General features: G+C 47.1%; 1 long non-coding RNA gene and 1 pseudogene across 1 annotated transcript; both read right to left on the bottom strand.

The window, feature by feature from the left end:
• LOC125121847 (60S ribosomal protein L31-like) overlaps window positions 1-15,761 on the bottom strand; it is a 42,881-nt pseudogene extending 27,120 nt beyond the window's left edge.
• A 7,146-nt stretch (window positions 15,762-22,907) lies between these two features.
• LOC125122037 (uncharacterized) lies at window positions 22,908-25,434 on the bottom strand. The gene is made up of 3 exons (XR_007133687.1): window positions 25,372-25,434; window positions 24,332-24,493; window positions 22,908-23,124 (listed from the first exon to the last, which is right to left on the bottom strand). It is a non-coding gene; the product is annotated as an uncharacterized LOC125122037 (long non-coding RNA).
• Window positions 25,435-26,271: the final 837 nt, after the last annotated feature.

Genomic DNA, 26,271 nt, shown 5'->3' on the forward strand with positions numbered 1-26,271 from the left:
GGAGTTGCTGTTATGGCTCAGCAGGTTACAAACCCGACTAGGACCCATGAGGATGCAGGTTCAATTCTGGGCCCCACTCAGTGGGTTAAGGATCTGGCATGGCTGTGAGCTGTGGTGTAGGTCGCAGATGTGGCTCGGATCTGGCGTTGCTGTGGCTGTGGTGTAGGCCGGCAGCTGTAGTTCTGCTTCAACCCCTAGCCTGGGAATTTCCATACGCTGTGGGTGCGGCCCCAAAAAGCAAAGCAAAAAAAAAAAAAAAAAAAGGCTATATTCCTAATAACCCATGTGACCACCTGGTACCAAGTGAACATCAGCCCTAATAACACAGAATTTTAAATGCTTTTTTCATAAGTAAAAGGTCTTTGTGTATGTGTGCTATTTTAGGGCCGCACCCATGGCATATGGAGGTTCCCAGGCTAGGGGTCCAATCCGAGCTGTAGCTGCCCAGCCTATGCCAGAGCCATGTCTGAGACCTACACCACAGCTCACGGCAACGCTGGATCCTTAACCCACTGAGCAAGGCCACGGATCGAACCCGCAACCTCATGGTTCCTAGTCGGATTCGTTAACCACTGCGCCACGATGGAAACACCTCATAAGTGAAAGTTTTAAAAGTGAAAACATATTTCAATATGAATGCAGAAGAATAAAATGCTGATAATAGTGACTCTTGCTTCATTTTTTTTTTAAGCACTTACTAAGCCCATTATAATTCACAATCTCATTTAACTCTTACAAAGCAGCCCTTGGATGTGGTCTTTCAATTACAATTAACTGAAACTGAACTCAGCTTGATTTGAGCAAACAAGGGAATCTTCTAAGACATGTACTTTTAAGTCTAGTGGGTTCAGGAAAGGCTGAATCCAGGGGCTCAAAGATATCACCAGAACTTGGTTTCCCTCTCCCTGTCTTGCTGCACTGCTTTCCCTGGCGCATGTCAACTAGACCCTCTTTCCACGTGGTAGCTCTGGTGACAATACTTGTGTTATCCTTCTAACAGCCTTAGCATAAAAAGAGGTTTTCATTTCTAATAATTCCAATGAAAGTGTCAGGACTGAATTTCATTAGATCCACTTGGGTCACGAGCCCATCCTTGAACCAAGCTCTGTGAATGGTTTTGGAATGCTGCTGGAATGTTCTGAGGGGTCCGTCCCAAGTCCATCTTTAGCTCTGGGATGGGGCCAACACTTCCTGAAAGACAGAGGGTAAGGGGATGTCACTGAGATGCCAGAAAAAGAGGAATGCTGGGCAGACGCAATGTCAGAAGTCTCCTACAAGCATCCTCGTTTTATTAATAAAGAAAGCGATGCTACTTATGCCTCATGGCTTGTGGATCAGCAAGGATGCCAGCCTGGATGGAACATAGTGAGCAAGGGGAGATTACGGGAGAGGAAGTCAGTGAGGAATCGGAGCTGGGCAGGGATGTGGATTGTGTAGCATCTGCACTTCTTGTGGACTATTATAAGAACTTGGGCTTTTGTTCTGAGTGAGATGGAAGGTTCAGAGCAGGGGAGTAAAGTGATCTGATGCAGGATTTATTTATTTATTTATTTATTTATTTATAGGAAGTTCCCCAGCCAGGGAGTGACCCACACCACAGCAGAGACCCAAGCCACATCAGTGACTATGCCAGGTCCTTAACCCACTGAGCCACCAGGGAACTCTTCTGATGTAGGTTTTAAAAAGAATCACTCCAGCTGCTCTGTTATTCAGATGCAAAATATTATATTGCTATAATATGGACATGGGGCCCAGGCTTGGCCAACCAGCATATTCCATACCTCTGGCCAGTGATTGTATCAGGAATTAACTTGTGACCCATATCAGTTCAGCAAGATCCAGTCCAAGTGTTTCTGCTGTAACTCCTGGGAGAAAGAAACTCTTTCCACTAGGGTTGCTAAAGATCTACTTCTTGCCACCAAGAGCCACCACTTAGTAAGAATCTACTTAAAAATGAGGCCTGTGAGGGAAGTATTCCAGCAGAAGTGCCTGGCGTATATCCGGACAAGACTATAATTCAAAAAGATACACACACCCCTGTGTTCACGGTAGCACTATTCACAACAGCCAGGACATGGAAACAAATGTCCATTGATAGATGAATGGCTTAAGAAGATGTGGTACATATCTACAATGGAATACTACTCAGCCACAAAAAGAATGAAATAGTGGCGTTTACAGCAACATGGATGCAAGTAGAGATTCTCATACTAAATGCAGTTAAGTCAGAAAGAGAAAGACAAACACCACATGATATCACTTATATGTGGAATTTAAAATATGGCACGAATGCTTTGGAATGGATAAGCAATGCGATCCTGCTGTGTAGCACTGGGAACTATGTCTAGTCACTTATGATGGAGCATGATCATGTGAGAAGAAAGAATGTCTACATAGATGTGTAACTGGGTCACCATGCTGCACAGTAGAAAATTGACAGAACACTGTAAACTAGCTATAATGAAAAAAAAAAAAAACAACCACTACACACACACACACACACACAATTATGGCACAAATGAACCCAACTACAGAGCAGAAACACACTCACAGACATAGAGAACAGATCTGTGGTTGCCAAGGGGGAGGGGGTGGGATGGACAGGGAGTTTGGGGTTGGTGGATGCAAACTGTTACATTTAGAATGCATAAAGCAATGAGGTCCTGCTGTACAGCACAGGCAACCATAGCCAGTCTCTTGAGCTAGAGCGTGATGGAATATAGCATGAGAAAAAGAATGTATGTATGTATATGTATGGCTGGATCACTATGCTGTACAGGAGAAACTGACGCAACACTCTAAATCGACTATACGTTAACAGAAAAAAAAAAAAAAAAGGGAGTTCCCGTCGTGGCGCAGTGGTTAACGAATCCGACTAGGAACCATGAGGTTGCGGGTTCGGTCCCTGCCCTTGCTCAGTGGGTTAACGATCCGGTGTTGCCGTGACCTGTGGTGTAGGTTGCAGACGCGGCTCGGATCCCGCGTTGCTGTGGCTCTGGCGTAGGCCGGTGGCTACAGCTCTGATTCGACCCCTAGCCTGGGAACCTCCATATGCCACGGGAGTGGCCCAAAGAAATAGCAAAAAGACGAAAAAAAAAAAAAAAAAAGAACAAGGCCAACACAAGGAAGAAAGTCTGACCTTATGACTTCCGTTGACCCCTAGGTCCAGTCACGCCTGAGTCATTCTTGCCCTGGATTTCTCAATTCTGTAAGTCAACATACTTCACTTTTCATTTAAGCCGTTTTGAGCTGGGTTTCTAATACTCACAGCTGAAAGAATTCTGAATGAGAGGACATGTATATTGATCCCAGAGACAGATGTCAGTGTGGTTTTGACAGGCCCTTGCTCCTGACGAGCTCCCAGTTGAGTGAGAAAGATGAAGGCCCTGGGCCTCTTCCCTGTCATTATCTAGATTACAACCTCCTTTGACGCAGAGACAGTCTTTTACCTTTCCGTCCCTCCCCGTAAATGGTGTTCAACTGTTTGCTTGAGGCTGTGACTTCCAACAAGAAAATGTTAAAAATCCAGGGTGGCCGGGAAACCTGCCGGCCTCCCAGGCCGGATTACAGCTGAGCCTCACCCACACCTCCATCCCACAGACCTCCGGCTGGCAATTTACCAGGAGGTAAAAGGAGAGCAAACAAGGGAAGCTCTGTCCCTTTCTCTGATTCCAAGGAGGAGCTCACTTGATAAGCTCAGCCCTTGGCCACCTCCGCCATCTTTCATGTTGCCTTGGATTTCATTTGTGTCCTCTCAGGGGCCCATCCTGCAGCTAATGCTGTCTCCAGAGCACCCCGGTGGCTTCCATCCCAGCCACCTGGGGCCAGGGGGATGAGAAAAACAGTTTTCCAACCTCTGTCTTAACAGCAGACTTGGGCGGGAGCCCGCTGGGGAAAGGGCTTCCTGACCCAGGGACTGGGGATAGGATTACAGGATCTGTCACCCTCATCTGCCACCTTGGCCTCCCTAAAAGGTGTGTCTTTGTGCAGACGAAGAGGGGGAAGGGCCCCACATGCCTTTCTCGTCCCCAGGGGTGATCGAGCACAGAGGGGAGCTGGATATATTATTATGAACCATCTGATCCTGCTGTGCCCCAGTTCCCATGTCTGGTGCAGGAGGCTCCGCACAGCCTACCCACCGACCAGCTGCACCCCCGGCATCCCCTCTACCCCTCTCCTCCAGGAATCTAAGCTCATACCTCCAACCTGTTCCCTTCACCCGCCAGGCGCTTTGAGAACCCCCTGGCTTTTTGCCTCTGCTGTGACTTCTGCCTGCGTGTCCCTTCCCCCATCCTTGCTTGGTGAGCTCCCATTCATTCCTCAAGATCTAGCTCAGGTGTCACAAGGTGACAATGCCAATCCCTCCCCTGCCTGTTCCTCTATGCCAATCGGCAAACACATCAGGATTTGTCTCTTTTGTGCTTTGTTCAAACTCCATGTCAACGGATTCTCAAGATTTGCTATTCGAGGCACGCTTTTGAAGCTCTGAGTTTTCAGCCGCACACCTGAATGGAGAAAATCATATCTGGAATCATCACCCGATTTACACAGCATCTACCCTGGCCCTGATTCGGAGCCACGTGCCGCCCTGACCTTGTTCTCTTACGTGCTCACGAAGCCATTTCTGCCCAGTCACATCCATGTGCGATCCTCCTCTAGCACCAGCTCGTGGTCACACCACCCTCCCCTTTTATCCACCTTCCCAACACAGATCAGCTTCAGTCCCTGCAAACCCAGCCCCTGCCAACCGCCCAGGCTCATCTCACACAGCTTCCCGACCTCCATCCCCCACTCTGCCTCACCACCCAGGAATCCTTTCTCCACCTCTGATGCCAAAGCCCTCTCCAGCTTCAGGCGAGGCTTTCCCACACGCCCTTCTCTCTCTTCCCTTGTTCTTTGCCTAATTCCCACTCTGCCTTCAGGTTTCTCCTGGAAGGGCAGTTCCTCAAGAAGCCTTCTCTGAGCCCCGTCTACGGGAAACTCCCTGGTGACACACTCACGGCTCACCTGTCACTACGTCAGTTGAGCATAGCAATCACCGTTGTCCTCAGTGTATGCCAGGATTCTTCTTTCCTTTCTCGAAATCCTTGTGATTGAGGCTCATGTCCTCCTCCAGCATCCAACTCATAGATGGATGGAGAAGACATCCCGTAGGTACCAACCCTCCAACGAGCACGTCCTGCCGTGTTTCTTAACTGCCTCAAGAGAGACTCCTTGTTATTTTGGCTTAATTGTAAGTGAATGGAGGGTGAAGGTTTTCCCTCTAAATCGTGTCTCCCAAAGCTCCCAACACAAGCCTGGTCACAGTGAATACTCCCTTTCCTTTTCCTAAAACGCACTCACTCTCAACACACACACACGGACCCACCCATCTCCTTCTCTGTGGTCCCAGAGAATAGGTATAATGGGCTGGTAATAAGTCTGGGGGTACACCGAGATGCCCCCTTTCTTTGGCCATGCCCACAGCATGTGGAATTTCCCAGGCCAGGAAATCAAACCTGCGCCAAAGCAGCAATGCAAGCTGCTGCAGTGACAATGCTGGATCCTTAACCCACCAGGGGAACTCCTGGATCCCTCTTTTATATAGGCAGCCTCCTTATAATGAAAATCATTTTTGGAAAGTCCTGGGTTTGAATCCTGGCTCAGTATTGAAGAGGTGGGTAAGCCCCCAAGATCTTGGGTGAGCATCCTAACCCTAGATTCCTCACTTACAAAACAGCAAGGCAAAAAGCCTAATTGTGGGGGTCAATGAAATTGTTAAATGGCTGGATATTTGTAATTATCATGTGAAAATACATATAGTATGAGCTCATTGTGCAAAATAAAAACCTTCTGTGTGTGTATGTGAAAGTGTGGGAAAAAGTCGGACGGGACTCAACCCAAACTGATGGGGGGGGTGGTGGAGCAGATTTTCCTTCCTTGTTAGGCTTTTATACTTTCTTGTTCGAATTTTTAATGCAACTGCACCCGCGTATCACTGGTTGTGGTAGACCTGGTTATTGCTGAGCAAAGCAGTATCCTTTCTTCCTGCACTTCTGGAGGGGCGGCGGCGGGGGGCGGGGGGGGGGAATGCAATTCTCCATCTCTTGGCTTTGTCCTTGGCCATGTTACTGGCTTTGGCCAATGGGATATTAGTGAACATGGTGTAAACAAAGGCTTGAAATGTGCTGGTTGGATTGAGCTAGTCTCCTGTGCTCCTTCCTGCATTTCACCATGAGAAGAATGTACCCCGGGTAGCCCGCTAGTCTCCAAAAAAATGAATGACACGGGGTCGGGGGTGGGGGGGGGTGGAGTATCTAAATCAAGCCCCCTGCCCAGAGACCCAGCTGAGATCATGAGATCCATCATAGCTCCTGACCCCAAATCCACAGATGCGTGAGCCAGAGATAAATGAGAGTTTGTTCTATAGCAAAATCTCTCTTATTCACTTGTGTTATACTTTTTAAAACAATCTTTCTCAGAGTTCCCGTCGTGGCTCAGCGGTTAGCGAACCCAACTAACATCCCTGAGGACGTGGGTTCCTCGGCTCAGATCTAGCGTTGCTGTGCCTGTGGTGTAGGCCGGCAGCTTCAGCTCCAATTAGACCCCTAGCCTGGGAACCTCCATATGCTGCGGGTATGCCCCCCCCCCCAAAAAAAAGCTTTTCATGTTCCTCTTTCTTCCATTTTTCATTGAAGTAGAGTTGATGTATATAGTACTGTATATATTACAGCTGTACAATATTGTAGTTCACAGTTTTTAAAGGTTATAGTTATTATGAAATATTAGCTATGTTCCCAGTGATATACAATATATCCTTGTAGCTTGTTTCCTGCTTAATAGTTAGTGCCTTTAATTCTCCTACCTGTGTGTATTGCCCTCCTCCTTCCCTCTCCCCACCGGGCACCACTGGCTTGTTCTCTGTATCTGTGAGCCTGCTTCTTTTTTGTTATATTCACTCGTGTGTTGTATTTTTCAGATAAGTGATATCATACTTGTTTTATTTTTTAAAGAGAAAAAAATCTCCATAGAAAAATATTAAATCGAGAAAACAGAGTGCCAAGCAAACAGCTATTTAATAAATGCTGGATCCTCTTTCATCCCCTAACCCTCCTTCTAGGGCTGGTTTAGAAGACTCCAGAAGCCCTTCAGGGCTCTGATTTGTGTGTGTGTGTGTGTGTGTGTGTGTGTGTGTGTGATTTTGTCGTTTTAGGGCTGCACCTGAGGCATATGGAGGTTCCCAGTGTAGGAGTCGAATTGGAGCTATAGCTGCCTGCCTACGCCACAGCCACATCAACACCAGATCTGAGCTGTGTCTGCGACCTACACCACAGCTCACGGCAATGCAGGATCCTTAACCCAGTGGGTGAGGCCGTGGATCGAACCTGCAACCTCATAGTTCCTAGTTGGATTCATTTCCGATGCGCCACAGCAAGAACTCCTGGGACTCTGATTTAAATAGGTTGCTCTTCCCCATGGCACACTTTTTTCTTTTTAGGGCCACACCTGTGGCATATAGAAGTTTCCAGGCTAGAGGTCAAAGTGGAGTTGCAGCTGGCTGGCCTATGCCACAGCCACAGCAAGGTGGGATCCAAGCCGCATCTGCGCTGCAGCTGGTGACAAAGCCAGATCCTTAACCCACTGAGCGAGGCCAGGAATGGAACCTTCATCCTCATGGGTAAGAGTTGGGTTCATCTCTTCCGAGTCACAATGGGAACTTCCCCCAATGCACTTTGCAGCCACCATTTATTTCCTTCTATCTTGCATAATATTTAACTCTTTTCATGTCTGTCTCACGCAGTAGAAGACAGTCTAGTCAATCTAGTCGTATAAACACAATGTGAGTACAAAGGAATCATTTTACATGTGTGTGCAACTTACACAGATCTAATTATAGGTGCTCAGTGGAAAAAAAATCAGTGTAATGAGTATGGATGATTCTGTCCACTGTTCTTGAGTAAATGAAGCTGTGACGTGCAGGAGTATAAGTGAGAGTGTGGCCTTGAAGCTTTTCTCCTCTTCCCTAGACCCAACTTCTTTGAATCTTTCACAGCCTTTGCATCTGGGTGAGTGTGGCCTGATTCTAATGTTCAAGGTACTTATTTTGTTTCCACTGCGGTTATCATAATTCAAAGTGGGGACTATTTTTACTCTCCTATTACAGTTGAGGACAAAGGAAGCTTAAAAGGGACAATTATCCAAAGTCATACAGTTTACTAGCAATTGAGCCTAGAGTGGGGCTCAGGCCTGTCTGGGTCCAAAGCTGTTTCCTGAGTTTTAGCTGCAAACTCACTTTTGCAATAAGGGGTTTCCTCAAGCTCTTGGGTGCAGGGTTTTAGGTTAAAAGAACAGAAATAGGAGTTCCTGCTGTGGCACAGTGGGTTAAGAATCCGACTGTGATGGCTCTTCTAACTGCAGAGGCACAGGTTTGATCCCTGGCCTGGCACAGTGGGTTAAAGGATCCAGCGTTGCCACAGCTGTGGCTCAGATTCAACCCCTGGTGGCTCAGAACCTCCATATGCCACAGGTGCGACCATAAAACAAACAAACAAAAGAATAGATATAAATAAGATTTCGTGCTTGGTTGTTACTCAGTGAAAGCTAGTCATACATCTGATATACATCTGAGGGGAGGGTACTTGCTGTGTGGATGGACAGCTCCATTTACCATCGTCGTCTGCAAATAGGCCTGGGACTTTTTTTTTTTTTTTGGTCTCTTCTAGGGCTGCTCCCTCGGCATATGGAGGTTCCCAGGCTAGGGGTCGAATCAGAGCTACAGCTGCTGGCCTGCACCACAGCCACAGCAACTCGGGATCCAAGCCGAGTCTGCGACCTACACCACAGCTCATGGCAACGCCGGCGGATCCTTAATCCACTGAGCAAGGGCAGGGGTCGAACCTGCAACCTCATGGTTCCTCGTCAGATTCGTTAACCACTGGGCCATGACGGGAACTCCAGGCCTGTGACTTTTTCAACCAGTTAAGTTGACAAGGTAACTCTGCAGAAGTCCTAGTTTCTTACCTGTCAAGCTGAGGGGTCCCCCAACTAGGTAGCTGTCTGGGAAGTGGATCAGGTATAGGCATAAGAATCAGATTGTCAAGATTCAACTCCCAACTCCGCAATTCATTCACTGTGCAACTTGAGGGAAGTCTATCAACATTTCTGGGCTTTAAAGGGTTGAAGATGGTAAAGCTGAGACAGATGCAGTCCACAGATATATTTGTTTGGAGGGGCAGCATTTTAACCTTAAGACAATAAGGCGTTTGTTTAATTGTGAGGAGATAGTCACTCATACATGATTGGCGGGAGTGGATCTTGGTACAACCACTCTGAGGAGACAACTTGGCAAATTTGTTAAATATTAAAAATGCAAATATGGAAATTCTACTTTTTGGAAATTAGCCCACAGATACATATGCGCATGTGAAAAGTGATGTGTATTGGAGATTATTGGGGCAACATTGTTTGTAATGCAACAGTTTCTAAAAAGAGCCCAGTGCCTATCAATAGAGGCTGGGTTGGCTCAAATATGAATCATCCACAGGATGGTATACTATGCAGCAAGGAAAAATGAGGACACTGCCTAGTACAGATCAGTTAAGTTCTCTGGAATAAATTAAGTAAAAAAGCCAGATATAAAGCAAAGTGTTTATTATGCTCTCTTTTGTGTAAAAATTAAGAAAATAAAGCATGTACATGTTACAATTTGCTTGAATACTTATAAAAAAAACCATAAATATTCCTAAGAAATCAGTAACTGCTATGTTCGGGAGTTTGGGGCCCAAGTAGGAGGGAGAATTTTTCTGTTTACCTTTTCAAAATGTTTTCAATTTTGAATTAAAGAAAGTTTAAAACATCAGTTTTCCTATGTAGATGACTTCACATTCCTGCAGAGAAGAGTCTGATGGAGCTCAGGAGTCGCTGCCTCTCTGATGGGATTGCATTCACTCCAGTTTGCCACAGTCCCCATCACTCCCTGCTGTCTCGCTGACCCTGGTATCTGTGGCCATTTCTCATTTTGCTCCCTGCAGTTCTTTTTAGATTAGAACTAAAAGAGTGATATCCTTCTTACCCTCATGTCTCTGTGTAAAGAGTGGCAGGCTCATTTCACAGCAAAGTGAATGTACTTAATGCTCCTGAACTGGACACTTAAAGATGGTCAAGATGGTAGATGTTATATTATATGCAATTTACCATGATTTAAAAAAAATGTTCGGGAGTTCCTGTATGATGCAGTGGGTTAAGCATCCAGTGCTGTCACTGCAGTGGCTGGGGTCTCTGCTGTGGCAAGTGTTTGATCCCTGCCCCGGGATGGTTTACATGCCGTAGGCGTGGCCAAAAAAAAAAAAAAAAAAAAACGTTGGCAGGTTGTATACCTGAGTAGATACAAAGATGGCACCCTGTATCAACGAAAGTTCCAGAACCAATTTTCACAAGCTCAGCTTAGCTCACATCCCCACTTGGCAGCCTGTTAGGTGGACTGGCCTATCTTCTTCCCTTTCAGGCATGACCTATGTAGCATCTCATGTCTGGAACCCTGAAGTAGGTGGGTTCAAGGTCTCTTGTACCTCTATGATTGCTGAACTGTTTCTGCCCCTTCCTTGCTGTGTGATCTTGGACAAGCCAATTCCCCTCTCTGGGCCTTGATGGCCCACTGGTTAAATGAGACAATTGATTTATTTCAGAGGCCCTTCAGCTCGAAGAATCTCCCTCTTGATTTCTCCTTGAGTGAGGCTTCTGTCACTGTCTCCAAAGAGACAGAAAGTGGGTTTGGGGCTGGGGTAGGGGGAGCAGAGGCCTCCCTTCATGTCAGGGCTGTGTGGGCTGCAGTGGGAGGTTCCCTTTTCTTTCTTCCTTAACTTTCTTTCTTTTTTTAACCAGAAAGTTATTTTAAGCCCTAAGCGGGGAGCTGCTAGAAGCCACACGCCTCAGACCTCACGTGCTACAACCTCTGGTGGGGAGAGAACGAGCAGAGTCCTTAACTCTTCCCGTTCCCTTCTCTCCTCCTCCCCCCACCCCACAGGAGGGGCAACTCATTCCATCCATCCTTTGCTTGGCTAAGTCACACAACTGAAAAACACTTGTCTTCTGGCCTTTGGAGGCCTCCCAGGCTGCAGCCTGGTGCCTCTCAGAGTTGCACAGGCATTCGACACACCTGGGCCTCTCGTCCAAATGCAGATTCTCTTTTCTGCCGGTCTGAGGTGGAGCGGAGGTCCTGCCCTTGTAACAGCCCCCACCCCGGGATGCTCATGAGGGGCCAGACTGTGAACCACAGGGCCCGGGTTGCTGGTAGCTCAGAAAATCCAGCTGGAAAAACACCTGACAAATCACTCACATGCTTCTTCTCCTTTGGAATTTGCCTGGCTCCCCTGTTTAAATAATATTCTTAAAACATATGGTACATGCACAGGGTTAAGAAGTCCACCTCAAACTCTTCAAAAAAGACATACGCTGGGAGTTCCCTTACGACTCAGTGGGTTAAGGATCTGGCATTGTCAATGCAGTGGTTTTGGTTCAGGTGGCACAGTTTCGATCCCTGGCTCAGGAAGTTCTGCATGCCTTGGGCACGGCCAAAAAAAGGGGGGGAGCATACACAGAAAAGCCAGCAGCCCTCATCCCACGCACATCCTTCCATTCCCAGATATAACCCCTGGACCCGGTTTCTTGTGTCTTCCTCCAGAAAAATCTGTGCATAAGAATAATTATCATATCTATTCTTTATCAACTGCTTCTGTAGTTCTAGGCACTGGGCAGCGTCTCTTACGTCCATTAGTTTATTTAATCTTTCCAAGAAGTCCACCTATTAGGACCCAGTTTTACAGTTGAGGAAACTGACGCACAAAGAGATTAAGTACCATCATCCCTCAGTCTCCAGGGGGGAGACCTGTTCCAGGATCCCCATGGATACCAAAATCCATGGATGCTCAGCCCCTTACATGAGATGATGTGGTGCATACAGCGGGCCCTCTGTATCCCAGGGTTCAAGTTCCTCTGCATCCTTGTATACCAAGGGGTGACTGTACTTTGCTCTTCACGACACAGCCAGGAAGGTCCAGAAATAGGATGCCTAGTCCCAGGTCCTAGCCTTCTTTCACAATTCAACACCGCTGTAGACAAAGCCTTCCCTCTTGCTTTTCGTTACAGTGAAGATCTCATGTAATGTGCACATGATGTTCTGAAGCTTGCTTTTCCCCCTGAACAATTTATCTTGAAGACAGCTCAATCGCAGGATGTGGAGCGTATAGAATTTCTTTGAAAGTGTGGACCTTGTTGGTTGCACTAGGAACCTACTTAGGGGATGGGAGGACTACGGGGTTAGTCCAGTTATTTTACTACAAGCTGCTGCAATGTGTAGGTTAGGTGCATAGATCATCTTAGACATGCATGTGTGAGGACCTTGAGGATGTCGTGGGATGAACCCCCATCCCTAGGATTGTTGGGTCAAAGGCTGTGTTCCTTTAAAGTTGCGTTGTTGCTGTCAATTGTTTTTCAAAGCAGCTACAGCCACTTTCCCTCATCAAAATGCCTGTTTCCCCAGAGCCTCACCAACACCGTTCCAGAACATTTTGGCTTTTTTCTGCTGCTGATTTTGAACTGCTGGCAGGAAGCAGAGTTGGGCCAGACTGCAAAAACAGCCCCTCCCTGCAAAAACACTAGCAGAGGTGTGTAGCTTTTTTCCATACCCAGCAACTCTGTTCTCGTGGTCAGGTCAGCCTGCTCCTCTGAAGAGCAGCATTTGTCATCAGGGATTTAATGACTTAAAAATAAAGGGGATCTGATTGCACTCAGGAGCCCAGGACAGACAGGAGCCCTTCCCCCCAGCCCCCAGGGACCACAGTTAAGAGACTGGAAGAAGTGAGAAGAACAATGAAGTTTGGCTTCTCAGGACCCTGAAAGGCAGAGGGGCCCCAGCGCAAAAAAACATGAGAAGCTGAAGGTCAGGGTTTAACCTGGGCTCTGCCACCAACCCATGCTCTAAAATGACCTCCTCCTGGGGTACTCTGGTGGCTCAGTGGGTTAAGGATCTGGTGTTTTCACGGCTGTGGCTCAGGTTACTGCTATGGTGCGAGTTCAGTTCCTGGCCCAGGAACTCCTCCATGCTGTGGGTGCAGCCAAAAAAAATGTAAATGAAGTAAAATAAAATAAAATAAAATAAAACACCTCCCATTATGGTAAGCCCACAGATTCACGACCCCGATGACCTAGAATCAAACCCTGCTTCCTCCACTTTTGAGCTGTGTGACCTTAGGTTATGATTTAACCTCTCTGGACTGCAGTTTTCCCATCTGCAAGTGGGATAATGATAGTCTTACTTCCCAGAGTATTTATGGGGGTTAACTACCTTAATGCACACAAAGATTTTGGAGCAATGCCTGGTGCAACGAAAGTACACAATAAGTATTAGCTGTTTTTTAATTATTCATATTTTTTGTTTATTTACTTGGTTATTGTCCATCTAGAATGTCAACTCCAGGAGGGCAGAGACCTAATCTTTTTGCTCTCAGCATTGCCCCTGTCCCAGCACTGTACCTGGGCATAGTAGGTCCTCTGTAATTATTCACTGGAGGAATGAATGAGTGAACACGTCACTTCCCCTCCCTGAGCCTCAGTTTCTTGATCTTTAAAATGGGAGATTTTTATCTCATTCTCAGTGCTTGTCTACATTTTCTTAATTTGTAGCGATCCCATGTCATTGCTTTTTGCAACTGGAAGAAAAAAGTATTAAAAATGTATAAGCCCTTATTTATAATCGCCGAACCTTGGAAGCAACCAAAATGCCCCTCAATAGGTAAATGGCTAAATAAACTATAGCACATCCAGACTATGGAATATTATTCAGCATTAAAAAGAAATGAGCTCTCAAGCTACAAAAAGACATGGGGGAAGTGTAAATGCACATTACTGTGTGAAACATGCCAATCTGAAAAGGCATCACACTGTGAGATCCAACAACACGACATTGTGGAAAAGGCAAAATTAGGGTGGTTGCCAGGGTTTTAAGGGGAGGGAATAGGCAGAGCACAGAGGGTTCTTAGGGAAGCGAATCTATTTTGTATGATGGTGCAGTGGTGGATACATGGCCTTATATACTCATCAAATCCCATAGAATAGGAGTTACCATCGTGGCTCAGCAAAAACGAATCTAACTAGCATCTAACTAGCATCCATGAGGACACAGGTTTGATCCCCGACCTCGCTCAGTGAGTTAAAGATCTGGCGTTGCCGTGAGCTGTGGTGGGTTGCAGATGCAGCTCAGATCTGGCATGGCTGTGGCTGTGGTGTAGGCCAGCAGCTGCAGCTCCAATTTGACCTCTAGCCCGGGAAACTCTGTATGATGAAGGGGCGCGACCCTCAAAAAAGGCAAAAAAACCCCAAAACTAAACCCATAGAATGCACAACACAGAATGAACCCTAATGTAAACTATGAGTTTAGCTACTAATGATGTGTCAATATTGGCTCATCAAGTGTAACAAAAGTATCAGGCCAATGTCAATAACAGGGGAGACTTGGAGCTCCCCTGGTCTCACAGTGGAAACAAATCTGAGGAGTATCCATGAAGATGCAGGTTCAATCCCTGGCCTCTATCAGTGGGTTGGCGATGCAACATTGCCATGAGCTGTGGTGGGGGTTGCAGACGTGGCTCAGATCTGGCGTGGCTGTGGCTGTGGTATAGGCTGGTGGCTGTAGCCTGGGAACCTTCATATGCCGAGGGTGTGGCCCTGAAAAGGAAAAAAAAGAAAAGAAAAGAAAAGAAGGATAGGGGAAATTTGGGGTGAGGTTGAGATGGTAGAGGGGAACCCTCTGTACTTTCTTACCTTCCCCTCAATTTTTCTATAAGCCCAAAAATGGGGAGCTCCTGCTGTAGCTCAATGGGTTCAGCAGCATCTCCGAAGGCCGGGACATAGGTTTGATCTCTGGGCCAGCACAGTGGGTTAAAGGATCTGTTGTTGCCACAGCCGTGGTGTAGGTCACAACTGTGGCTCAGATCCAATCCCTGGCCAGGGAACTTCATATGCCTCGGGGCAGCCAAGAAAGAAGGAAAGAGAGAAAGAAATAGAGAAAGAAAGAAAGAACCCAAAATGACCTTGAAGAAGTCTTTTTTTTTTTTTTTTAAACATACAGACTCAGTTTTAAGTTTGGTTAATGAGCTCTCTTTTGTTTTGTTTTATAACTATTTGACAATCAGTGGCTAGTTCTCATCAGCATTAACGCAGTTGGAGTTCCTGTCATGGCTCAGTGGAAACAGATCTGACATCTATGAGAACGCAGGTTCGATCCCTGGCCTTGTTCAGTGGGTTAAGGATCTGATGTTGCCATGAGCTGTGGTGTAGGTCACAGATGTGGCTCAGACCTGGCGTTGCTGTGGCTGTAGCAAAGGCAGGAAGCTACAGCTCTAATTCAACCCTTAGCCTAGGAACCACTATATGCCGAGGGTTCGGCCCTAGAAAGACCAAAAAAAAAAAAAAAAAATTAACTGCAGATTTTTGAAAGTGGTGACAGGGACACAGAGAACCAACATATAGGGTGAATCTTCATCCTCATTATGTTTTCTGGACAACTGCACACGGAACCAGTAGGGGACATTCCTGCTGGGTCAGTGCCCATATCTGGAGTTCCCACATCCTTCATGGCAAACCTCTCGATCTCCTTGAGTGTCCAAGGAGCCCACTTTTTGAAGCTCCATGGATGTGCCTTGAATGCTGGTGGTGCACTTTCCAGTCACCACTTTGTTGCTGGAAGAATGGTCCTTCTTCTCAACCTCCTTCTTTGTGGGAGCCATTGTGCTGGCCCAGGTTGAAAAAGAAAAATGCAATAGATTACTGATTAACTGGCTTAAAACATGCACACTTGCACACACCCACACACACCCACACACACACCCCCTACTCTGGCTGGTAGTTGGTTTCAAATTCACTTTTTATGTATGATACTTAGGAAGTGTATTGAAGGAATAACAAAAACTTTATTTTTAAATGTTTTTAAACATTACTTTTTTTTTGGCCATGCCCATGGCATACAGAAGTTCCCTGGCCTAGGATCGAACCTGTGCCATGGCAGTGACAATGCTGGATCCTTAATCATTAGGCCACCAGGAAACTCTCCCAAAAATTTGGACTGTCATAATGATCTCATACCTCTTAAAGGTTTCACAGATGAGAAAATTGAGGCTTGGAGCGAGGCAGTGCATTGTCCAAGGTCACATCCTGAGAGATGAGAGAACGAATGTCCATTCTCCACCATCAGGTGGACTCTGTCTCAGTTGCCTCCTCTGTAAAGTGGGGTTAAAATAGCACCTATCTGAGTTCCCGTTGTGGCTCAGTGGTTAATGAACCTGACCAGTATCCATGAGGATGCAGGATCCCTGGCGTTGCTTAGTGGGTTAAGGATCCGGTGTTGCTGTGAACTGTGGTGTAGGTTGAAGACGTGGCTCAGATTTGGCGTTGCTGTGGCTGTGGCGCAGGCTGGCAGCAACAGCTTCAATTCGACCCCTAGCCCAAGAATCTCCATATGCCGTGGGTGTAGCCCTAAAAAGACAAAAACAAAAAAAACAGGCGTTCCCGTCGTGGCGCAGTGGTTAACGAATCCGACTAGGAACCATGGGGTTGTGGGTTCGATCCCTGGCCTCGCTCAGTGGGGAAAGGATCTGGCGTTGCTGTGGCTGTGGCCAGCGTTGAAGGCCGGCGGCAACAGCTCCAATTAGACCCCAGCCTGGGAACCTCCATATGCCCCAGGAGCAGCCCTAAAAAAAGGACAAAAGACAAAACAAAACAAAACAAAAACAAAAAACAAAAAAACCACAAAAAAGAAAAAAAAACAAAACACCTATCTCCTCCAATAATTGTGCGGATTAAATGAGACGATATGTAAAGCACTTAGAAGAAAGCCTGATATGTCACAAATGCTCAAATGAAGTTGGCCATTCATTCGCATTAAGTCATGGCGAGGAGGAGAAGGGGGAGGAAGATGATGACACTGTCTGCTCCTAAGTCTCCTGTTTGATGGGCAAGGAGGAATCACAGATGTTAAGAAGGGTATGTTTTCTCTTACTTGCTATAAGCTTTGAGATGGAAGGAGGGAAGGAGGTCATTACCTTAAAGCCCCCTATGGGGGGGGGGGGTGTCCCTGTAGGTTTTCCTCCTTTTCTGCTGGGAACCTTGGAAAACTGAGATCGGAAATCAAGCTGTGGGATAACAGTGGGGGAGAGGGGTTTCGAAACCATGTTGTGGTCTGCGGAAAGCTGGGGTTCGAAGAACAGAAAGAAGAGGGCCCAGAGACAATGCGTTTCACGATGAGAAAACCCAGAGCTGTGTTTTCGAAGAAATCTTCCCCCAGGAAACTCCAACCAAGGTGTCACTGCAACAGGAGGCCCCTCAGATGTTATCGTGTCCAGGCTCTGCAGACTCAACCACCCACGGGGCCCTGGGAGGGAAGGTCCGGGCTGTCCGGGGGAATTGCAGTGACACTGGCTCTGTCCCTGAGTGACACCTCCGGATGGCAGTGACCACAGAGAAAAAGGGTCCCAGGGGACTGGACCTTCTTGTGGGAAACTTCGCAGTTTTAAATGTTGTGAGGGCCAAACAAGACATGTTTGGGATCCCAGGAAATTTCTGAAGTCTACCCCCCACACTTGTAAAGGCGGGGAAATTGAGGGAGTTCCCGTTGTGGCTCATATTTGTCACAACAAATCTGACGAATATTCATGAGGGCGCCGGTCCAATCCCTGGCCTGGCTCAGTGGGTTAAGGATCTGGCGTTGCCGTGAGCTATGGGGCAGGTCGCAGACTCAGCTCAGATCTGGTGGTGTTGTGGCTGTGGTGTAGGCTAGCGGCTACAGCTCCGATTAGACCCCTGGCCTGAGAACCTCCATATGTTGCAGATGTGGCTCTAAAAAGACAAGAGACAAAAAAAAAAAAAAAAAAAAAAAAAGGGAAATTGAGGCCCAAGGAACTAGAGTGAATTGTCCAAGGTCCCCCAAAGTCAATATTAGAACTCCAGCTCTATCTCTTTCTGTCTCCTTTCACTGCCCTACTGCTCTGGAGCCAAATATGAGATGGCTTCTTTTGGGGTCACGGAGCCTCAGACAGTTAAAGTACAGGGGAGCTGGATGGGGCCAAGGGATGCTGGGGGTGCAGTCCAACCCTCTCCTCCCCATGGGAAAATGAGACCTCCTCCCTGGGCCCCAGCAAAGGGGCGGGAGCATCTTTTCCTTAAAGTTTTTAAAAATTGCGATAAAATACATTTAACATAAAACTTACCCTCTTAGCCATGTTTAAGTGTAGAGTTCCATGGTATTAAGTCTGTTCATATTGTTAGGCAATCACCACCACCATCCATCCCCAGAACCCTTGTCACCTGGCAAAACTGGAACTGTGTACCCGTTAAACCATAACTCCCCAATCTCCTCTCTCCCCAGCCCCCAACAACCACCATCATACTTTCTGCCTCTATGAATTCAGCTGTCTGGGTACCCCAACAAGTGGAATTATACAACGTTTGCCCTTTGCGACTGGCTTGTTCACTTAGCGTAGTTCTCTGAGGGTTCATTCGTGTCAGAATTTCCTTCCTTTATTTATTTTTTATTTTTTTATTATTTTTATAATGATTTTTTTCCCATTATAGCTGATTTACAGTGCTCTGTCAATTTTCTGCTGCACAGCAAGGTGACCCAGTCACACATATATGTATACATTCTTTTTTCTCACATTATCGTGCTCCATCAAAAACGACGACATAGTTCCCAGCACTATACAGCAGGATTCCATTGTTTACCCATTCCAAAGGCTATAGTTTGCATCTATTATCCCCAAATTCCCAGTCCCTCCTACCCCCCCCAAGACTATTCTCCAAGTCCATGATTTTCTTTTCTGTGGAAAGGTTCATTTGTGCCATATATTAGATTCCAGATATAAGTGATATCGTGTGGTATTTGTCTTTCTCTTTCTGACTTACTTCACTTAGTGTGAGAGTCTCTAGTTCCATCCATGTTGCTGCAGATGGCATTATTTTGTTCTTTTTTATAGCTGAGTAATATTCCATTGTGTATATATACCATATCTTCTTAATCCAATTGTCTGTCAATGGACATTTAGGTTGTTTCCATGTCTTGGCTATTGCGAATAGTGCTGCAATGAACATGCGGATGCATGTGTCTTTTTCAGGGAAAATTTTGTCGAGGTATATGCCCAAGAGTAGGATTTCTGGGTCGTATTGTCGTTCTATATTTAGTTTTCTGAGGTACCTCCATACTGTTCTCCATAGTAGTTGTACCAGCTCCCATTCCCACCATCAGTGCAGGAGGGTTCCCTTTTCTCTACACCCCCTCCAGCATCTGTTATTTGTGGACTTATTAATGGATGGCCATTCTGACTGGTGTGAGGTGGCACCTCATAGTAGTTTTGATTTGCATTTCTCTCCTTCCTTTATTTTTTTTAAATTCATTTATTTATTTTAGGGCTGCAACTGCAGCATATGGAAGTTTCCAGGCTGGGGTTGAATCAAAGCTGCAGCTACCAGCCTGTACCACAGCCACAGCAACACTGGATTCGAGCCACATCTGTGACCTATGATGCAGTTTGCAGCAACGCTGGATCTTTAACCCAATGAGTGAGGTGAGGGATCAAACCTGCATTCATGGGTACTAGTCTGGTTCTTAAGCCACTGAGCCACAATGGGAATTCTAGAATTTCCTTCCTTCCCTTTTTTTTTTTTTGTCTTTTTAGGGCCGTACCCACAGCATATGGAAGTTCTTAGGCTAGGTGTTGAATCAGAGCTGTAGCTGCTGGCCTACACCACAGCAACACAGGATGCGAGCTGCATCACAGCTCACAGCAATGCAATCCCTGAGCGAGGCCAGGGATTGAATCTGCGTTCTCATGGATACGAGTCAGATTTGTGACTACTGAGCCAGGACAGGAACTCCTCCTTCTTCTTCTTTTTGATTTTCAGGGCTGCACCCGTGTCATAGGGAGGTTCCCAGGCTACGGGTAGAATTGGATCTATAGCTGCCAGCCTACACCACAGCCACAGCAACGCAGGATCTGAGATGCGTCTGTGACCTACACCACAGCTCATGGCAACACCAGATCCTTAACTCACTGAGCGATGCCAGGGATTGAACCTGCAACCTCATGGTTCCCAGTCAGATTTGTTTCCATTGCACCCCAGTGGGAACTCCCCCCTTCCTTTTTAAGGCTGGAGAATAGTCCGTGGTGTGTAGATGCCCCATTTTGCTCATCCACTGTCCACTGATGAATGCTTGGGTCGCCTTCACATTTTGGCCCTCATGAATAACTGTGGGTTATTTTGGCTGCTGTGAACAAGGTTGTACAAACACCTGTCTGAGTTGCTGCTTTTGATTCTTTTGGGTGTATACCCAGAAGAGGATTTGCTGGGCCATATGGCAATTCTATTTTTAATTTCTTGAGGACCTGCCATACCGCTTTCTAGTAGCTGCCTCATTTTCCATTCCCACCAGCAAGGCATACGAGTTCCAGTTTCTCCACATCCTCGCTCAATGTGAGGTGAGACAGGCATCTTGTTTGTGTCTGGAGGGTCTTCCTGAAGGAGACTTCTAGAGCAGTTGATGGTAATCATGCAGGAGGGTCTTCCAGGTGGTATAGCACGGGGGCAGGGAGGGAGGCCAGACTCACCGGTTTTGTTGTTGTAGTTGCTTAGATTTAGCTGGGCTTTGAAAATTCATCAAAATAATCATCACCGAGTTTTCTAAGCATCTTTTTATTTCCACGTGACATAGATGCTTTCATGAATTAAAACTGTATTTAATGCGGTATATAGCATGCAGTAAGTGCTCAATAAATCTGAGCTGTTGTTACTAATATTAAGGAGACTTATGGTGGCCAGAGGCGGGGGGCTGACGGTGGGTGAAATGAGTGTTGGGAGTCAAGAGGTCCAAATTTCCAGATATGAAATAAGTAAGTCCTGGGGATGTAATACACAGCATGGGGGCTATGGTCCATAATACTGTGTTGCATATTTGAAAGTTGCTAAGGGAGTAGATCTTAAAAGTTCTCATTACTTGGGAGTTCCCTTTGTGGCTCAGTGGTTAATGAACCTGACTAGGGTCCATGAGGATGCGGTTCCAGCCCTGGCCTCACTCAGTGACATAAGCATCTGGTGTTGCCCTGAGCTGTGGTGTGGGTCACAGACACGGCTTGGATCTGGTGTTGCTTCGGCTGTGGTGTAGGCTGGCAGCTGCAGCTCTGACTCTACCCCTAGCCTGGAAACTTCCATATGCTGCAGGTGTGACCCTAAAAAGCAAAAAAAAAAAAGTTCTCATCATCTCATCACAAGAAAAAATATTGTAACTGTGTGTGGTGATAGATGTGTAACTAGACTTATTGTGGTGATTATTTTGCAGTATTTATAAATATCAAATCGTTGTGTCCTATCCCTGAAACTAATACAGTGTTATATGTCAATTATAGCTCAACTGAAAAAAACCCCAACACTTTGGAGTTCCTGTTCTGGCTCAGCAGGAATGAACCCAACTAGTATTCATGAGGATGTGGGTTTGATCCCTGGCCCCACTCAGTGGGTTAAGGATCCAGCATTGGTGTGAGCTGTGGTATAGTTTGGCAGCTGCAGCTCAGATTCGACCCCTGGGAACTTCCAACTGCAGACATCAAAAAAAAGATATCACCAAGGAAGGGTTTCGAAGGTCTGATGGTGATTTGGTGGGGGGCAGTTCGGACCCCCATCTCCCTGCCCCAGTGCCCGCTAGAAGCTGTCCCTGCTGGTTGGTTATTTTTGGCTGGCCTCACTCAGGGATCCCATCTGCCAACATGCATCAGCAGGAGTGAAGCCAGAGGAGAGGGCTCCGACCTGTGGAGGCCTGTCCCCAGGGCAGGGCTGACAAGCCCCTCACATCGGGTCTGGCCCATGTTCTCTCTGCCTTTCTTCCCACCGTGCCCCTGACCCACTTCACGCTCCCTCCCTCTTTTTTCCCCACCCCCAATCCCTCCCCACAGTGAGGAGGGGGAGGTAAATATGTAAATTCATCAGCTGCAAAGCTCCCAGAGAGCGTGAACTTGAGAAACTGAGGTGAAGACCCGCCTGTATGTGAGAAAGGCAGTTGCTGCTGAGTGCGTTTGTGGGAAATCAGAGCTAAACTGGAGGGGGCTGGGGTGGGGGGTGAGGGGGGGCATTTGTATTATGTGCCAGGAGTACAATCAGGAACTTCCAAGGTCAGCAGAGGAAGTACTGGGATGTGCAGAAAGCCAGGGAGTCGTGGTGGAGTGAGCCTTGGTTCTGAAGGAGATCTGGGTTGAAGACCCAACTCGGACACCAACCATAGAGCCACTCTATTGACAGCCACTGCCCTTAAGACGGAATCCATGGTTCCGCAGTGGCCTGCAAGGCCCTGTCCCCACCTCTCTGATCTCCGTCCCCCTTCCCTCCCCCTGGTCTGCTCTGCTCCAGCCACACCAGTCTTTCCCTTCTGTTGCTCCAGCACCATGCTTGTTTCAAACACAGGGCCTTTGCACGTGCTGTTCCTCAGCCTGGAGCCCTCTACTGCCTGGCTTTGAACGTGGCTGGTTGCTTCTTAATCTATAGGCCCCACTCAGACGTCACATTGTCACACCATACTCAATTAGTCTTGGCAGTCCTTTTGTTTTATTTCATTCATAGCTCTCATTCATAGTATTCTCTGAAATCACTTGTTCATTACGTTATTTTCTTTCTTGCTTTTTTTTTTTTTTCTTGGTCTTCTTAGGGCCACAACGGAGGCATATGGAGGTTTCCAGGCTAGGGGTCAAATCAGAGCTGTAGCTGCTGGCCTACACCACAGCCACAGCAACGCCAGATCCGAGCCAAATCTGCCACCTACACCACAGTTCACAGCAATGCCAGATCCTTAACCCACTGAGCAAGGCCTGGGATGGAAACTGCATCCTCATGGATACCAGTCGGATTTGTTTCCGCTGCGCCATGCCAGGAACTCCCCATTACGTTATTTTCTAAGTGATCTGCTCCCCGCTGTTTTCCCAGTTCACCATGATGCGTATCTGCTGACTGAACAGATGAGCTATTTCGCTACTTTAGGCCTTGGCATCCTCATCTGTGGGAGGGTGACACAGAGCCCAGAGGCTTCTCTAATCCTTGCAGAGCATAGGCTGTGAAGACCTAAGAAGATCAGGGGAATGTTTAGAAAAGCACAACCGAGAAGTCACTTGCAGAGAGCAAAGTGACCAGTCTGCGGGAGAAATTGCTCATTTTACCACATGTCATTTGCTTTGCAAATGTTCCTCCGGCCCCCCAGCCCCTCAACACAGAGTCTCCCCTCCCTCCTTGCCCTGGAGGAAGTAACACTTTCTTGAGGAGATAAGACTATTGATTTTCTTTACTCTCATCTTCACCTGTGAGCGGGATGGTTCAATAGTTGTTACACTTTGGAGCCAAGTCCTGAAAACTAGGGCTTTAGCAGGAACCTGCTGGGTGACCTGGGTCCTACCACTTCCATCCCTTATAGGTGAGAGCGGAAATGTTTAAAGCTTGGGTTCTCCCAGTGTGGTATTTAGGATAACAGACTCGTCAGGAGGGAGGAGAAACAATGCTGTCCCAAAGTGCCCCCTGGCACGGGCCTTGTACAGCATGCCCCCTTTAATAACATTCTGATTGGTCCCTGGTCTCCCTCTCAAAGCACTTTCCCTCCATTATCTCCTGGCGGCTCCCCGGTGGAGGTGGGGTAGCAGGCTTCATTCCAGCTTGGCGGAGAAGAAAATAGGAGAGAAGCAAGGCCTTGCTTGCTTATCCAAACTCATGTCCTACCACTCCCTCCTTTGGCTCTGCCTCAGGGCCTTTGCACATGCTACCCACACCCTCAACCTGGGCTCTTCTTTCCCTAGCTACCTCACTCCATTAGCTCTCTACTTAATGTCTCCAACAGGCCTTCCCTGATGATGCTGTTCAAAATAACAGCTGTCCCCCTACTCCTAGGCTCTCATCTATCTTCACCTGTGAGTGGTGATGCCCTTCTGTTTTCTTTTTCTTCATGGCATTTCTTTTTCTTGTTCCTTTTTCCTTTTTTTTGGTCTTTTTTTTGTCTTTTTAGGGCCGCACACGCAATGCCGGAACCTTAACCCACTGAGCGAGGCCAGAGATCGAACCCGCAACCTCATGGTTCCCAGTCGGATTTGTTAACCACTGAGCCATGACAGGAACTCCTCTTCATGGCATTTCTTGACACTGGACATTAGATGATCTCTTTGCTTGTTTATTGTCTTTCTCCTCCCCCAGAATGTCAGCTCCATGAGAAGGGAATGTTTTTCTGTCTTATTTTGTGTCATCTCCCCAGTCCCCAGCAGGGGCCTGAAACAGCCTAAAAACTTACTAAATAATTGCTGAATTGAATTCATCTCCCTGGGGACACAGAGGTGGAAGTGACCTTGAAAGATAAATTTCATCTGTCCCTCTACCACCAGGCCGGATTTGGTGCCCTGTGTAGGTTTCTCTTCTACGGTTGTCTCTCAGCAGAAATCAAGATTCTTGAAGTCTCAAAAAAAAAAAAAAAAAAAAAAGTGGTTTTGATCGTGACCAAGATCTGCAAACTTTCTTTTGCTAATTCCTTTCTCGCTTTCTTACAGGGGTTGAGAGAAACAGGAACAAGGGCGAGATATTTAGATTATACGTTGCTGATGAATGATAGGGACAAACTGCTAAAAAGAGAGATTTGATTCCTTTTTGTACAGAACTGGGGGTTTCCAAGGTCATTCAATAGTCCTGGGTAATAACGGGTGTGATAATCCTATAAACAATGATATTCTCAGAAGCGTGAATAGCTGGTGAAAAGTTACAGGACTTTTTATACCTCCTCACTAAGCCTCAAAAACAGCCCTGAAAGGTGGGTATCGCTCTTCTGATCTGTATTTTACAGGCAACGAAACTGAGGTTCTGGGACACAAAGCACAGGGTTAATTCGCCCAAGGTGCCAGATGCCAACGTAAGTAACACCTGAAAACCCCTTCTAGGAATGAAATTCTCTGAGGCTGAGAGGTTCAGAGTTAGGGCTCTGGAGCCAGACTACCCGGCTCTGTATTTGGGGGTGAGTTAATTAGCTGGCCTGGGCCTCTGTCTTGTCATCTGGAAAGTGGGGATGGTGACAATGTCGCCCCTGTCAATAACATTCACTGAGTTAAATCTGGGAGAAGATTAGGACAGAGATTGGCACGTGGTATGTTCTCGGTATATGTTCATTTTATTATTATCCTCTTATGCACTTCCTTTCTGCCTCTGTTTCTGTCTCTCTCTCACACACACCCCCACAGCCACCCCCCCCCATACACACACACCTGGTGGGCTTCCTGGAGGAAGAGTTCTGCCAGACAGCCAGGCAACCAGCTGAATTCAGGACCTAAGGAAGGTCAGACTTACCTCTCCTCCCCTGGCAGGAAATTTCCCACTGAGAGGGGAGTGACAGCCTCTTGTGGCCTTTCCCACCCTCCCCCCACCGCCACTCTCACATCAGTCCCATACATAGGTCATGTGCTGTCCCTTGCCCCATGTGACTTAGCCTGGCAGCTGGACCAGATGGTGGGAGGAGAGTTGGAGATTAGCACTGTCAGGGGTTGCTCAGAGCAGCTGCCTGACTGCAAAGGTCAAGGTATTGGGTTTCCACCTTGCACGGCACCCTGGGAGGTAAGCATGGGACCCGTGGAGATCAGACTGGGGCTGCTCACCATCAGGGTTCAAGTTAGAATTAGTCTTTTCATGCACACATGCTAGAGTTTTTGAAGCATTTTCCCATCATCCGAGGTCTGTAGCCAGGCTTATTTCGATCATCCCCGTGAAATGGGGCTTATTGAGGCTTGCTCTGTGCCACTCTGCCGGTGGAACTGGGGATCCAACAGAGGTTTGCAGAGTTTAAGCCCAGCATGCTTGCCAACGCCCTGCACAGACTGTCCTCAAACTGTGTGCAAGAGTGTGTGTGCACACGCCTGTGAACACGGTGTACCGAGGGAGGAGGTGACCCACCCATCCCGGAACTGCTTTTCTGGTGGTCTAAAGTCACGTGTGGGCCTTGGAAACACACGGTGAGTCTTTTTATTTATGCATCATTATCATTTAGCTTTTTGCTTATTTTTTGGAAAAGGTATTCTATTCACATAGTTCAAAACTATGTGAATAGAAATGCCTACAGGAGACTGTCACTCTCTGTCCCCCGACATCCATCCAACTCAGTTCCCGCCTCCAGAGGCACTCAGCCAGACTATTCTGACTATTCTGTGCTTCTATAAGTCAATGTGAACCTAAATAACCCCTGGACATTTTTTG

The sequence above is a fragment of the Phacochoerus africanus genome, chromosome 3 (assembly GCF_016906955.1).
Source record: "Phacochoerus africanus isolate WHEZ1 chromosome 3, ROS_Pafr_v1, whole genome shotgun sequence".
NCBI classification, from domain to species: Eukaryota; Metazoa; Chordata; class Mammalia; order Artiodactyla; family Suidae; genus Phacochoerus; species Phacochoerus africanus.